This window comes from Stegostoma tigrinum, chromosome 10 (genome assembly GCF_030684315.1).
Source record: "Stegostoma tigrinum isolate sSteTig4 chromosome 10, sSteTig4.hap1, whole genome shotgun sequence".
NCBI lineage: Eukaryota > Metazoa > Chordata > Chondrichthyes > Orectolobiformes > Stegostomatidae > Stegostoma > Stegostoma tigrinum.
Genome location: NC_081363.1, coordinates 40,416,301 through 40,431,233, shown reverse-complemented (window position 1 = coordinate 40,431,233; position 14,933 = coordinate 40,416,301). Strand labels below are relative to the sequence as shown.

Sequence of the window (14,933 nt, the reverse complement as noted above, 5' to 3'; positions counted from 1 at the left end):
TTGTAACTTGAGTGCCAGGGATTTATTTGATTTAACCACTAGAAGTTGCTGAAAGACAGGTTACACCTCTTTTCACACTCCTTTTAACAGATTACAGGATGAGTGCTCCTCTTTGGATGTTTCAGTTTTGGGTCTCAGAGGTGGGGGTCAACCTTTGCTTTTTAACACCAGACACTGATTCATTTTGGTCCACTGCATGATAGCAAGAATGAACAGAGGCAGCAAGGAACAGGGCAAGCTGCTGGAAGGGGAAGGAGAATTTTTAAAGGTTCTTGTCAAGAGAATATATCAATCCAGGGCATGTGGGGAGCAAATTTCCAAGCAGAATCTTAGGGAAGAGCAATGTGCCAGACATTTCCCATTCACTATAATCGCTGTAATCTATTACCTACCATAGCCAGGACTGTAGCCTCGATACAAGAAAAGGACAGACACACCCTATGACTGTACTCATTAATTTTTATAGGCCTAACACTTTCCAGGATAGAACACACAATGATTGCAATATCTCCCAATTGGCTATCCATTAATTCATAAGGAATGTTACCGAAACTCTATATTTTAAGAAAGTTGAAAGCATTTGAATCTATACTGCCAGACAACAACAGGTGGAGGTGGGGCATGGCTTTGTAAGGATTGGGGGAATTGGCATGGTGCAGGGTGCTGCTGACTGCACCAGCATCACTTTTTGGATGTTGCATTCCAACATACAATCAAGGAACAAGAGTAAACCACTCAGTCCTTCAAACCTGCGATGTCATTCAATAAAATCATGGTCGATCCAATTTCAAACCCCAACTCTACATTCCTGCACATCCACAATAACCTTGGTAACTAAGAATCTATTTACCTCTGTTTTAAAAATAATTAAAAATTCTGCATCTACTGCCTTTTTAGAAATGGAATTCCAAAGATCTACAACCCTCGGAAAACACGCTTCCGCGTCTCTGTTTTAAATTGGCACACGCTTATTTTTAAACCATGACCTCTAGTTCTAGATTCTCCCACAACGGAAACATTCTTTCCACATCCACTCTGAGATATATCACAACTGAAAGGATTCTAGTTCTTCAACCTTCGGCTGATGTGTGACTATGTGTGACATCTTACGCATGTCAGTGCCCAGTTTAGAGTCGGAGTCACAGAGTCGTACAGCATAGAAACAGACCCTTCAGTCCAGCTCATCCATGCCAACCAGTCACCTAAGTTAATCTAGTCTCATCTGCTAGCATTTGTCCCATATCCCTCTAAACCCTTCCTGTTCACACACCGATCCAGATGCCTTTTAGATGTAATTGTACCAGCTTCAACCACTTCCTCTGGCAGCTGATTCATACACGCATCACCCTCTGCACGAAAAAACCACCCCGTAGGCTCCTTTTAAGTCTTTCCCCCTCACCTTAAATCTATGCCCTGCAGTTTTAGACTCCCCTATCCTGGGAAAAAGACCTTGGTTATTCACCCTATCCATACCCATCATGATTTTATAAACCTCTATAAGGTCACCTCTCATCCTCCGACACTCCAGGGAAAATAGCCACATCCCCTTTAGCCCCACCCTATAGCTCAAACCCTCCAATCCCAGCAACATTCTTACCAAAAGTTTCTGAACCTTTCAAGTTTAACAACATCTTTCCTAAATCAGAGAGACCAGAATTGAACGCAATATTCCAAAAGTGGCCTAAAACTTTGTATTCCTATGTTAGACTTTTTTTTAAGTGTTTGTTACAGAATTGAAAGAGTTTAAGTACCTGTACCTTGGTATCCTGCACCTAAGATGGCACCAAAGTGGCGAATTACAAACTTTTCTGCATTCGTTCGTGTGCATATGACAATAAAGGCCATTCTATTCTATTCCTATCTTGGCAATTTCATTCTGCATCAGTCCACTTGCACAACAATAAACCATCATTATATTTTTGGGTGACAAGGTTTTGTTAATATGGCTCTGATACCAGTGCATAAGTCATGCACGCTGAGGAACATGTATGCAATGAAAGCCACTCTGCCAGACAAATTGCGATATAGCAGATAATTAAAAAGTTTAAACAATATTTTCATTGCCTGGACTGGTCCAGAGGAGTTGTGCTGCACTTAGCACTTAAATGACAAACAGATGAGGTGGTGGAAGATGCCACCACCATAACCTTGTGTAGCAAGGCTGTCTGTGATCAACTCAATGCATGAAAACTCAAAACCGTATTCAACAACAGTCCCACACCTTACTTTTCCTCTGTCACTGACCAGCCCAGCATTCAATTCCAGGGCCAAGGGAAAAAAATCAAAGGCCTTGGTGCTACTCCTGGCCCTAGCCCCATGCCCCATCCATGGTCCCCAACCTGAGCACAATGGCCTCACCCTGACCTGAGCACAGTGGTCCCTCTGGAACCCCAGGACTTGGTTATTGGACCTGATATACCCCTCACTGCTCTGAAGAGTAATCATACCAGATTCAAAAAGTCAACACTGTTTCTCACTCTTCAGATGCTCCCAGACCTGCTGGGCATCTCTAACATTTTCTGTGTTTGTTTCGTATTTCCGGCATCCTCAGCATTTTGCTATTATCCCCTTGTCCTAAGCCTTGTCCGCTTGACCAGAATCCCAAATATTAAAAACATCAACACAATAAACATTTCAAACCAATTTTTAAAAGCAAACTATGCCATATTTCACGTAAATATTAGTTCATGATTCTTGCACATTTCCTCAGTGCTTGTCATCCTGGTACTTGGCCTGGTCTAGTGCTGCAATGCAGTGTTACAGCGGCTGCAGCTTTGCAGGTGAATGCTGCTGATTTTCACTGGGAGAATTTCCGGTGGCTTTGCAATATTGACCTTGTGTAGCTCTGGCCCTGTAGTGCCCGGCTTCACGCTGCATCGTCTAAGCGTAGACAAAGCAATATAAGTGAATTTCTGACAGCAGCAATTAAGTGGCAGACGTGGGAGGATGAACATTGTCATCCTGCCAGAGGCCATCAGGTACTTGTTCCATTGTTCAGTTACCAGCCTCCTGGAGATTCACTTAGCAATCGTAATAAGCTGTCGGACTACAGTAGCTGCACCAACTGCAAGACTATTCAAGACCTTTTGAAGACTGGTATCCACAACATTGTGGCAGCAAACTGCACTTCCATGGCAGCAAACAAAGACATCTGAGCTACCGCTGCACACCTAAACATCACGCTGCTCCTGCTAGCACTGCAGTAGAGTTGAGAGTATGTTTCACAGTTAGGTCCAGTCTCAAACATGGTAATGCTAACAGTGCTTATGACTACCTCACCAAATACAGGCAGCCATGCCTGTGCCTACTATTTAGGTGTTGCTGTCCTGGGTTATATACCATTTTGTCCTGCAGCAGAAGGAGAATTGTGACAGTGAATGTGGTGCAATGTCTTTCGATGAAGTGGCAGTCAATAATTGTCAGTGACATGTACGGTTGCAGCAGTGCCAGTTGTGTGAAAGTGAGATGAAATTGTGATTTTAGTATGAAGTTGTATTTGACAAAGCTTATTGGTATATGAGTGTTCAAGGTATGGTGATTCAAACAGTGTGTGAGCAGCCAGGGCATTGGTGGAATATGGCATTTTAAGATTTATTCACTGGCCTTGACCACTCGTATGAGGCTATTGAACTTCTTGGTTTGTCACATCCAGATCCATGATGCTAAATCCCTGGCATTGACCATGCCACCATCTGATTCGAGTGCCTTTGCAATACTTTGCTGGATGGTCTCGTATTCCGTTTAGAATACCTAACATGCCTCTTCCTCTTTCCATTGCATGCCACAGCCTCCAGTGCAACATCAAAAAGTTTTGAAACCCATTTTCTATCATGCTGTGCCATTCTGTGTTTTTGTCAGGTCAAACTCACTTTTACACAGAACCATAGCAATTAGGACCATGGGTCGATCATCCAGCCCATAGAATCTTTTCTACTGTTCAATATGATCATGACTGATCCCTTAGCTCAATGCTATTTCCTGCTTTCTCTCCATAGCCCCTTGGTGCCTTTAAAATCTAAAAAAAATCCCTTCCTTTATTGTTTTCAGTGACTTTGCCTTCGGATGTTGAGAATTGCATAAGATTGTTTCCCTTTGAGTGAAGAAATATTTCCTTATCTCAGTTCTTTATGGCCTACACACATCCTGAGACTGTTATCCTTGGTTCTAGACCCTAGACTTTTAGATTATTTTTAATTAACCCGTCCCAGATCATGAACTTGTACATTCTGGCCAGAGGTAGGGACACTACCACACATCATAAGAGCCCCTGAACATTAAGCCGTCGTTTTATGGGAATCGAGCCCATACTACAGTGGTGAGAGCATTGAATTCATTCGGACTAAAAAGAAGTCACCTTTATGATGACTTTTATCATCAGTTCCAGTTAAATTGCACCTCCCCTATAAGATGGCTTTAAATAGCACAGGCTATCTTGAACTTGTGCTGACCTCTCATAATTCTGTTTCTCATGCTCAGGCATGCAGCCACTCAGCAGCACACTCAGCGCTGACTGCATACTACAATTTATTCAGTGACCAGGCAGCAGGAAGTTAGCGTACTGTCTTCATCGGAAGCAACTGGCTGGGGTTAATTATGCATTGAGATTCCTTATCCATTTGCAGCTTTATCCAATGCGGGGAACACGTTCTCCAGACATGCACACCTAAATCTAAGTTTCTGACTGCTTTAATCTACTTGATCATTTTTATTTTAATAACATTACATATGAAGGAGAGGAAAAACACAGCAACCAATCTCTTTATTGAACAAAAAAATGCACAGCTCTGTAAATGCTGGGTGTGAAAAGTTAACTCTGCTTTCTCTGCACAGATGCTGCCAGACTTCTGAGACTTTGAGCAATTTCCATTTTTGTTTCTCTTTACTTAACATATATTTTCTATAGTGTGCATTAGTTTGATATATTTCATTCATGGTCTATGTAAACATGACTTCATTTCTCCTTGTTCCAGATTTCTCTTGCAGGTGCTTTTGTGTTAGCATGACTACATTTTCTATTATCATTTTTGAAAAAAGCGCCTCTTATGTCTACTTAGGCCTGGCTTCCTCATTTTAACTGCTTCATGTACCAGCCTAATGACCTGCTCCCAAATCTACATCAAAGGTGCTCCTTAATTTGCATTAACAAATACATACAGGAAGATGGCTTTTTTCAAACAAGGTTAATACTCTGCTGATACTGCCTGTCAAGGTTAGTACAAAGGATAAAGAAGAAAGGAAAGCCATCTTACACCCTATTTTCTTTCATTACCTGTTCAGGTGTGTTAATGGAAAAAGCATCAGTGTTAGAATGGTGATTGGATCCAATGTTTCAAAGATTACATTTTACTGCAAACATTAAATATTGTTACCAAATTCAAAAGCAGTGGAATGCAAATTTGCCCATACATCAGGATAATATAATACACATGAACATTATGTTTATTTGACACCTTTAACATAATTAAACCGTCCTGACAGCAGCATTTGTATGACAAGCAACATGAATAGAATTTTAGGCCGGATGACCTAAAGCTTGATCAATGGTTTCAAGGAGTATCTTGAGGGGTAGAGATGTGGAGAGGTTCAGACAGGGATTTTCCAGAGGGATTCAGGGTGTTGACGGATTAAAATGCAGCCACTAACAGTGGAGGGATTGTAATTAGGAATGCCCAAGAGACCAGAATTAGAGCAGTGCAGGTATCTTTAAAGGTTAAGAAGCTGGCGAAGATTGTGGAAGTTGGCAAGAGCGAGGACATGGATTCATTTGAAAATGAGGATAAAGCTTGTGTAAAAAGTGAGGTTTGACTTAATTGGTAGACAATGTAGTCCTGTGGACACAGTGGCAATGAGTGAATGGAACATAGTGCAAAGTTGGGAAAAAAGCAATAGGTTTACAGATTTCAGTTTTACAGAAACAGATTGTGGGAGGCTGGCTTAAAATGCATTGGAACAGTTAAATAGAATAGAAAAGAATATCCATTATTGTCATGTGTACTCCAGGACAGGAGTACAGTGAAAAGTGTTTACAATGGCTGCCTCTAATGGTGTCTTCTTAAGTCCAAGTACCTAGGTACAAATCTTGAAACAAAGAGGAATAAAAGGAATAAAAAGGAAAAGTAGTAGCATTGCTACTAAAAAAATGCATCTAAAAAAAAGTTAGAAGTAAGATAGCTGTAACGTAGTTACGGGATTTTCATCATAGTCCTGTAAAGAGTTTCAAATAGCAGCAGCTCAGCACATGGTCTGACTGACTGAGTCAGGTCCCAATCTAACAACTGTCCCACTCTGCTCCAATGTTCAGGCTGCTCCTCACTGGCACTCAGCTGCAACAAGGTACCTCGCGCTGCACTAAATCTAGAGGTAACAGGAAGGGAGTCAAGTATTGTTATGAAGGTGGTCTTAATAATTGTGCAGCTACATGGTTGGAAGATTCTGATCAATCTGGTTCAGCCTTAGACAATTGCACTGGAAATTGGGTGAAATGGTAACATGGTGGTAATATCACTGCAGCACTAATCCAGAGAACCAGGCTAATGCTCTGGGGATCTGGCAGTTGATGGAATTTAAATGTAATAATGTTTAAACCTTGTCTCAGTAACGGTGACAATGAAATTGTCATTGAATTTTGTAAAAGCCCATCTGGTTCACTAAGATAATAAAATGTGAGGCTGGATGAACACAGCAGGCCCAGCATCATCTCAGGAGCACAAAAGCTGACATTTCGGGCCTAGACCCTTCATCAGAGAGGGGGATGGGGAGAGGGTTCTGGAATAAATAGGGAGAGAGGGGGAGGCGGACCGAAGATGGAGAGAAAAGAAGATAGGTGGAGAGGGTGTAGGTGGGGAGGTAGGGAGGGGATAGGTCAGTCCAGGGAAGACGGACAGGTCAAGGAGGTGGGACGAGGTTAGTAGGTAGGAGATGGGGGTGCGGCTTGGGGTGGGAGGAAGGAATGGGTGGGAGGAAGAACAGGTTAGGGAGGCAGAGACAGGTTGGACTGGTTTTGGGATGCAGTGGGTGAAGGGGAAGAGCTGGGCTGGTTGTGTGGTGCAGTGGGGGGAGGGGATGAACTGGGCTGGTTTAGGGATGCGGTGGGAGAAGGGGAGATTTTGAAGCTGGTGAAGTCCACATTGATACCATTAGGCTGCAGGGTTCCCAAGCGGAATATGAGTTGCTGTTCCTGCAACCTTCAGGTGGCATCATTGTGGCACTACAGGAGGCCCATGATGGACATGTCATCTAAAGAATGGGAGGGGGAGTGGAAATGGTTTGCGACTGGAGATGCAGTTGTTTGTTGAGAACCGAGTGGAGGTGTTCTGCAAAGCGGTCCCCTAGCCTCCATTTGGTTTCCCCAATGTAGAGGAAGCCACACCGGGTACATAGGATGCAGTATACCACATTGGCAGATGTGCAGGTGGACCTCTGCTTAATGTGGAATGTCATCTTGGGGCCTGGGATGGGGGTGAGGGAGGGGGTGTGGGGGCAAGTGTAGCATTTCCTGCGGTTGCAGGGGAAGGTGCCAGGTGTGGTGGGGTTGGAGGGCAGTGTGGAGCGAACAAGGGAGTCACGGAGAGAGTGATCTCTCTGGAAAGCAGACAGGGCTGGGGATGGAAAAATGTCTTGGGTGGTGGGGTTGGATTGTAGATGGCGGAAGTGTCGGAGGATGATGCATTGTTTCGGAGGTTGGTGGGGTGGTGTGTGAGAACGAGGGGGATCCTCTTTGGGCGGTTGTGGCGGGGGCGGGGTGTGAGGGATGTGTTCCGGGAAATGCGGGAGACGCGGTCAAGGGCGTTCTAGACCACTGCGGAGACAAAGTTGCGGTCCTTGAAGAACTTGGACATCTGGGATGTGCGGGAGTGGAATGCCTCATCCTGGGAGCAGATGCGGCGGAGGCGGAGGAATTGGGAATAGGGGATGGAATTTTTGCAGGAGGGTGGGTGGGAGGAGGTGTATTCTAGGTAGCTGTGGGAGTCGGTGGGCTTGAAATGGACATCAGTTACAAGCTGGTTGCCTGAGATGGAGACTGAGAGATCCAGGAAGGTGAGGGATGTGCTGGAGATGGCCCAGGTGAACTGAAGGTTATATTTGTTTAGGGAAGGAATTCTTCTCGCCTTGATTTGTAATTGGGCCTACATTGTGACTTCAGAGCATTGGCAGTGTGTTTGACTCTTTAATGCCCTCAGAAATGGCCTATGAAGCCTCTCAGTTCATGGGCAATTAGGCACAGTCTACAACTCTTACCAGACATGTCCGCATTAAATGAAAGAGTAATTTAAAAATTACCCAATATAGCAACCCGGCTGACAAACATTACTGGAAGAAGATGAAATCTTCAAAAATAACACAACCTGTGATATTCTTGCAGCTCAGTCATTTACTGAACACAAACACTGGTAGAGGCCTTGGGGTGATTCTTTTTCTATTCACACATTGAGAAACCCCAGCGCAGAATTGAAGTCTTTAAAGAGAATAGAAAATAATTTGTGCCCAGACTTGAGGTGATCAATGCAGACAACCTTTTGCTTTTGTCAATATTATGGATCCATTATATTAGTTATGTGGCCTTTTATTGTAATAATTCCTAGGACAGGAATAATATTTGAACTGTAAAGCAAAAATTAGTTGACATTAAATCTGAAAGGTGAGGCCTACCTTGTGATCCAGCTAGATTCCTATCGACAGCAGAGCTATATAGAACAGGAAGATTCCAAAGCATAGTTTATACTGAATAGCTGATATTAATAGGCTACAATTTGCCTCTGTACTCATGCGTTAGGAAATGTAATACCAGCCTTGGTGCTATTCATAACCATTATCTGGAAAGCCTTCTAGAAACATGTCTGTGGAGATATTGGGTGAGGACAGGGCTGGTTCAATTGCGTTGCCTCCTGTAGCTAAATAAACTGCTGGCAATTATTATTATGAGCCACACAAGGATACTGGTGACCCTGCAGAGGATGGTCAGTACCCATGGAAACAATCCCTGGTAAGGCTTCAATGTATTTAGGGCAGTATGGAACAGAAGAAAACTGACATGAAAATAAAACTCAGGAGTGATATGTGGATATTTTGTAAGTAGCAAGACTATTATTCATTCTTATTTTTATCACTGTAGTTTTAACTGCCTATGATAAATGTTGGTATTTTCAGCCCAAAAAATGGATACTCCATAAATTCAGGCCTGCTTATTTTAGTTTCTAGCAACATATAAAATCTTGCAAGTTACAATGAAATTTCAGATTGCAAAGTATTATTAAGCTCCAAAACAAAATCACGTAGCTTAATTTTCAAGAAAAACTATGGAAGAATTAAGGGCTAAATTTACATGCAATTAGTCAATTAAGACATTTTGGCTTATTCCTTCCATGTTACCTTCCTTAAAATACAAATCTATATCACTGTCAATATATTAATCTATAGAAGCAGATATCTTTCACTGCTGTTACATTGTCTGCTTGCACTAATAACTTTTTGGTACAAGGTTATGTATTCCTGAGCAAACATATCAGACACATGACCACTGGTGTACAATTGATTAGAGGGGACTTAAACAGCTTCTTAATGACTCTAGTTAAGAGTCATGTAGTATTTTCAGCCAAGCTGCATGACATTCAGATTTCTAGTGTAGGTCATTGCAATATCACAGGTAAAATTCTTTCGAACGCGTTAATTTAATGTAATTTTTAAATTATTAAATATGAAATTTTTAAATAAATACAAATTTCAAGAAAAATCATCACAACACTTCTTGTTTGTTTAGCTGCAGATGAAACAATTTTTGCTAACAGATATCTTGTGTCACTTGTAGGGAAATCACTATGGACATTTGACTCTTTCCAATTTGAAAAGGCTTTGCCATCCACTTGTCATGAAGAAAATGCTCCTTAATTGGGCGTGCTGCTACTGCAATTCATACAAACATTTTTATGGCCTTTCATGATTGTAAATGATCAAGTATGAAAATACATAAGAGATACTTGCTATTTCTTGAAATGTTTATTATTTTAATCCAGATGCAAGATCTATTCTGATAGCGAACTAATTCCAATGTATTTATTGTAAATTGTGTTTTATTTCTTCACCCAGTTTACATCTAAAATGCAATTATAATCGTTTAATGCTGCATTAATGGCTGTACTTCCTCAATCAATATGGTTTTCTGATTATACACAGGCTACAAATCTACGCAGCCTGTACCAGGTACCAGCATATGGCAGCCATTGTCATTTCATAGAAATAAAAGCATTTACTTTGTGTTTTTGGTGTCAAGTGAAGTTGTATGTGCATAAATTACTGTTTTAAATGATGTAAACTCTCTAAATTATAAGCATCAAAGTCATTCTCGCATGAAGGAACATTACCCCAAGGATAGGCTTCATGCTGGAATGAATTTGCAGGCAGCAGGCTGCAGATGTGGCACAAATTCAACTCTATCGTCATCTTGCTCGTTACTATAGCAACCCGTGTTACCAATGTAGTTCAGCAATGTGCGCAGGTACAAATAAATGGATATTAGGACAAATGTGAAGGTGCCCTGTAGTAGGCATGGGTTGTGTACTAATTTTGTGATCTCTGATTTTAGGGACAAGCACAGAACTGGGTCAAGAAAAATTACAAATTAGAGTCGTTACAATCACAGTTAGTATTAAAGTGATGTCATATTGATTTGTGTGTTTTTTGTTATTACATTAGATACCAATAATATACGCACTAAAAAATCCCTATGGTACAGACCATTTAAAACAGCCTGACATATTTGTCAAAGTAAATTCGCTTGGGGAACAAGCTGAAACCATCGGTCCAGCCAATATACCCTCTATATTTCTAGTTTTTTTCAGTCTAATTAAAGGGTGTCAACTTGAAAAATTAACTCAGATTCTCACAATAATTGGTGATGCATATGACTTACATTTTACTTCAGATTTCAAGCATCCATCACATTTTGTTTTTATATTGGGTTTCTGCTGCAGTGGCTTTGTAAGTTAAAATCCCTGGACTATTTTCTTCTATAACCAGGAAAGATCATTTTTGTTTTCCTGTTCCTTCCAGTTCTGGTTCTGCAGCCTTGGGACTATATCATAAACACTTTCAGGAGACTCTGGGTTTTTTTTATAATTGTATTCCAGTCAGGTAACTTGCTTCCTGGACTTCAATGTACACTGTAAGTCAAAAATGTAATCAACAATTCATTGTTAGTGTTAATTAGTCTGTTGAGGCTTTGTGTGGGAAGGTAAACCTGTTGGAGTATTAAGCCTCTATATTACATTTGTGACTTTGTTTGACCTTGAATATGAGGTAAAGCAAAGTGTATGCTGTTATTCAGCACAAAACATGACAGTTCTACTGCTTGTTATCGAGGTAATTATATGTTTTGCACGACAGTAAAAACCTTTAAAATGCTTCAAAACAAGATCAGTGTAAAACACTGGTTGTCATTACCAACAAAACAACTTATACCGGTTATGAAAAAGATTTAAAAATATAAACTGCCAACTGCTATATATTGTGTTTATGTAACATTTAAAAATACATGCAGCAATAGTTGCAGAAATAGTATTCTAAATCTCACTGTTATGAAGCAAATCCAGCTGGGTAGAAGTATATGCAAATATCAGATCAGCAGCAAGTCTGGGAAATTTGCCCAATTTTATTATGGTGCTAATTATTCAGTTCTAAACATTTAGTTTAGTCAAGTTCTTTCATTCACACTTTTCGAACAAAAATCAAAAGTATTTTTTATCTATAGAAAGTAGAAATTAAATACTCAACTTGAATTTACTTCCACATTTACAAACACATTTTATCAATATTTTAACCTTCAATTGTACTTGTAGAGCCTCCCTGTAGAATTATGAGGCACTTATCCTAGTTTAATATTCCCAATAAATATTCTAACCTGATTGGGGCCGTCTTGTCACCACTCCAGTGTAGCCTTTGTGCTGAGGGTTCCTTGGCCATTCCACAGTCATAATTTCTTGTTTGTCCAGCTCTTTATTACAGCATTCTAAAACTGGGTTGCATTCTTCCCAAAGTGATGTGCCTTCCTCCATTTTCAAGTAGTATTCATTTTAAGACTTACATAGTCCAGGAGTTAACATGGAGAATGATTGGTGACCAGAACGCTAATACTATATCCATATATTGTAACTGTTTTGAATAGACTAATTACAATGCTTTCACACACCACTTATGCAAATTTGTTATGATGTTGTAATGTTATAAAATGAGAGTTTTGACAGTACTTTCTGCTATATACTTGGCTATTTCAGATTTGTCACCATCTTAATTGACATTTTTTCGGCAACATGAGACTTCCTAGTGCTGGCAGGCAGTTGATGCAGGGAGGTCTCAAATATTTAAAATTCAGGGTCTGATTTGGTCTCCAATGTTATTTTAACTGGAATGGCACAAGTGACTCTAAGAGTCAGACTGGCCAATAAAATCTGACAGCAGACAGATTTATAAGCAAACATGATACTGGCCATATTAGTCTCCCTTTCTTTATAATAAAGCCAACTATTTGATAGCAAGATTCACACCAAAGACCGCAATGCAGTTTTCAGTTCATTTCAAAATTGGAGAAGGGAATAGTCAAAGGAATGATCTGTTCAAGTTTTCAAGCTTTTAAAAATTTCTAGAGGGAGGAAGTTGCTTACACAATGAGTTCTAGACAATAGAGGTAGGTAACTGAAAATTGAATCACCAGCGACAGAACTGGGAAAATGAGGAATCACCCAGTTGACCAAAATTGGAAGAACAGAAGATGCAGGACCAAAAGCCGTTGCAGATGTATGGTGTAACAACTTCCATAGTGGAGATGCTGGTGGAACCATAGTGAGGGAGTGGAGATGACGGGGAAGGAGGTGACAAACAAAAAGGGAGAGAAGACAGAAGTGAACAAAAGAATGAAAAGTAGAAGTCAAGGTGTGGCGGGGTGGGGAGAAAAGGTGAAGAACAGCAGAACAGTGGAAGAAGAGGGGGAAAAGCAGGAGGAAAGAATGTAAGAGAAATAGACGTAGAGGAAAGAATTAAAGAGTGAAGGATGAAACCAACATAACTGAAAGAGGGGAGTGAGAGAGAAACAAAGGCAGTATGAGAGGAACAAATGATAGGGAACAGTACAAATGAAGACAAAGTGAGAAAAGCAGAACAGAAATTTAGATGCAAAGAGCAAAACTGCATCTTAACTATAATTATTAGTCATTCCATTTAGAGACATAGGAAGTTGGGAGAATTTTCATATGTCTTATTCGGGTTGACAATTAGCTGGCATTGATATAGAACATGCAGGCTGGCATTATTTTGTCAGTGGTTACACCTAGGGTGGAAGACAGATTGAAGGGATTGAAAAAAAAGCTACTACATCACAATGTTAAATGCGTAACTACTTCTGAATACATTTGTTTTATTTGGAGGCAGCCTGTAACTTCCATAAAATGTGTGATCCACTGTTAATAGAATCACAGTACGCCTGAGGCACAGAAGGAAGCCATTAAGCCTGTCACATCCACATTGGCTGTCTGCAAGATAATTCAGCTTGTTCCACTCCTCCGCTCTTTTCTATAGATCAGCAATTTTTGCAACCAATCATTCTTCTCTGCAATCTCTAAGACCTTCTCATCCTTCCTGTATCCTGACTTCCAGCATGAAAGGGAGAAGAACTGCTCTAAGCCTAATATTTCACATCTATATAATATGTGTCCTTGAAAGCAGAGTTAGCTGAAATGAGCCAGTATATTGGGGCTAGGGGATAGATCTGCAAAGATGCACTGACAGAGATGTAAGGGGATATTTCAGAAGACTCAGAATAAGTATATTCCTACAATACAGAAATATTCTAGAGGGAAGACTATCTGTAGGTAACTGGAAAAGTTAGGAAAAGCAGCAAACTTAAAGATAAAGCATACAACAATGCAAAAAAGTTTGCAGGCAATACGATTCGTCAGAATATAAGGAATAACAATGAATGATGAAAATATTAGCCAGGAGAAAGAAATTAGAATATGGGCGGAAGCTAGCTATGATTGTAAAAATTTAAACCAAATGTTTTTATATGTAATTGAAATGAAAAGAATGTGAGTGATTGTCCTCTAGAGGGTGAGATTGGGGACCACAGAACGTAGAACATTACAGCACAGTACAGGCCCTTCGGCCCTCGATGTTGTGCCGACCTGTCATACCAATCTGAAGCCCATCTAACCTACACTATTCCATGTACGTCCATATGCTTGTCCAATGACACCTTAAATGTACTTAAAGTTGGCAAATCTACTATCGTTACAGGCAAAGCGTTCCATTCCCTTACTACTCTCTGAGTAAAGAAACTACCTCTGACATCTGTCCTATATCTTTCACCCCTCAATTTAAACCTATGTCCCCTCCTGCTCACCGTCACCATCCTCGGAAAAAGGCTCTCCCTATCCACGCTATCTAACCATCTGATTATTTTATGTGTCTCAATCAAGTCACCTCTCAACCTTCTTCTCTCTAACGAAAACAGCCTCAACTCCCTCAGCCTTTCCTCGTAAGACCTTTCGTCCATACCAGGCAACATCCTAGCAAATCTCCTCTGCACCCTTTCCAAAGCTTCCACATCCTTCTTATAATGCGGTGACCAGAACTGTACACAATACTCCAAGTGCGGCCGCTCCAGAGTTTTCTACAGCTGCAGCATAACCTCATGGTTCCAGAACTCGATCCCTCTATTAATAAAAGCTAAAACACTGTATGCCTTCTTAACAACCCTGTCAACCTGGGTGGCAACTTTCAAGGATCTGTGTACATGGACACTGAGACCTCTCTGCTCATCTACACTACCAAGAATCTTACCATTAGCCCAGTACTTTGCATTCCAGTTACTCCTACCAAAGTGCATCACCTCACACTTGTCCGCATTAAATTCCATTTGCCACCTAACCCATCCTTTTACGCCCTCA

At 40.8% G+C, this 14,933-nt stretch overlaps 1 protein-coding gene and 2 long non-coding RNA genes across 4 annotated transcripts in view; 2 read left to right on the top strand and 1 right to left on the bottom strand.

Moving 5' to 3' along the window:
• The window catches only part of LOC125455467 (small ribosomal subunit protein eS26), an 88,529-nt gene extending 78,389 nt beyond the window's left edge, over positions 1-10,140 (top strand). The window contains exon 4 of the mRNA XM_059649123.1: positions 9,806-10,140. The gene's annotated coding sequence lies outside the window, so the exon portion shown is untranslated. The remainder of the gene's footprint in view (positions 1-9,805) is intronic.
• Positions 1-12,202, bottom strand: part of LOC125455917 (uncharacterized) — a 45,010-nt gene extending 32,808 nt beyond the window's left edge. The window contains exon 1 of one of the 2 annotated variants that reach the window (XR_007248346.2): positions 11,894-12,202. This is a non-coding gene — a long non-coding RNA (uncharacterized LOC125455917). Of the gene's footprint in view, positions 1-8,649; positions 8,702-11,893 lie in introns of those variants that run through there. The other variant, XR_007248347.2, reaches the window with a different exon arrangement.
• The window catches only part of LOC125455915 (uncharacterized), a 113,992-nt gene continuing 110,017 nt past the window's right edge, over positions 10,959-14,933 (top strand). Inside the window, exon 1 of the long non-coding RNA XR_007248344.2 lies at positions 10,959-11,158. This is a non-coding gene — a long non-coding RNA (uncharacterized LOC125455915). The remainder of the gene's footprint in view (positions 11,159-14,933) is intronic.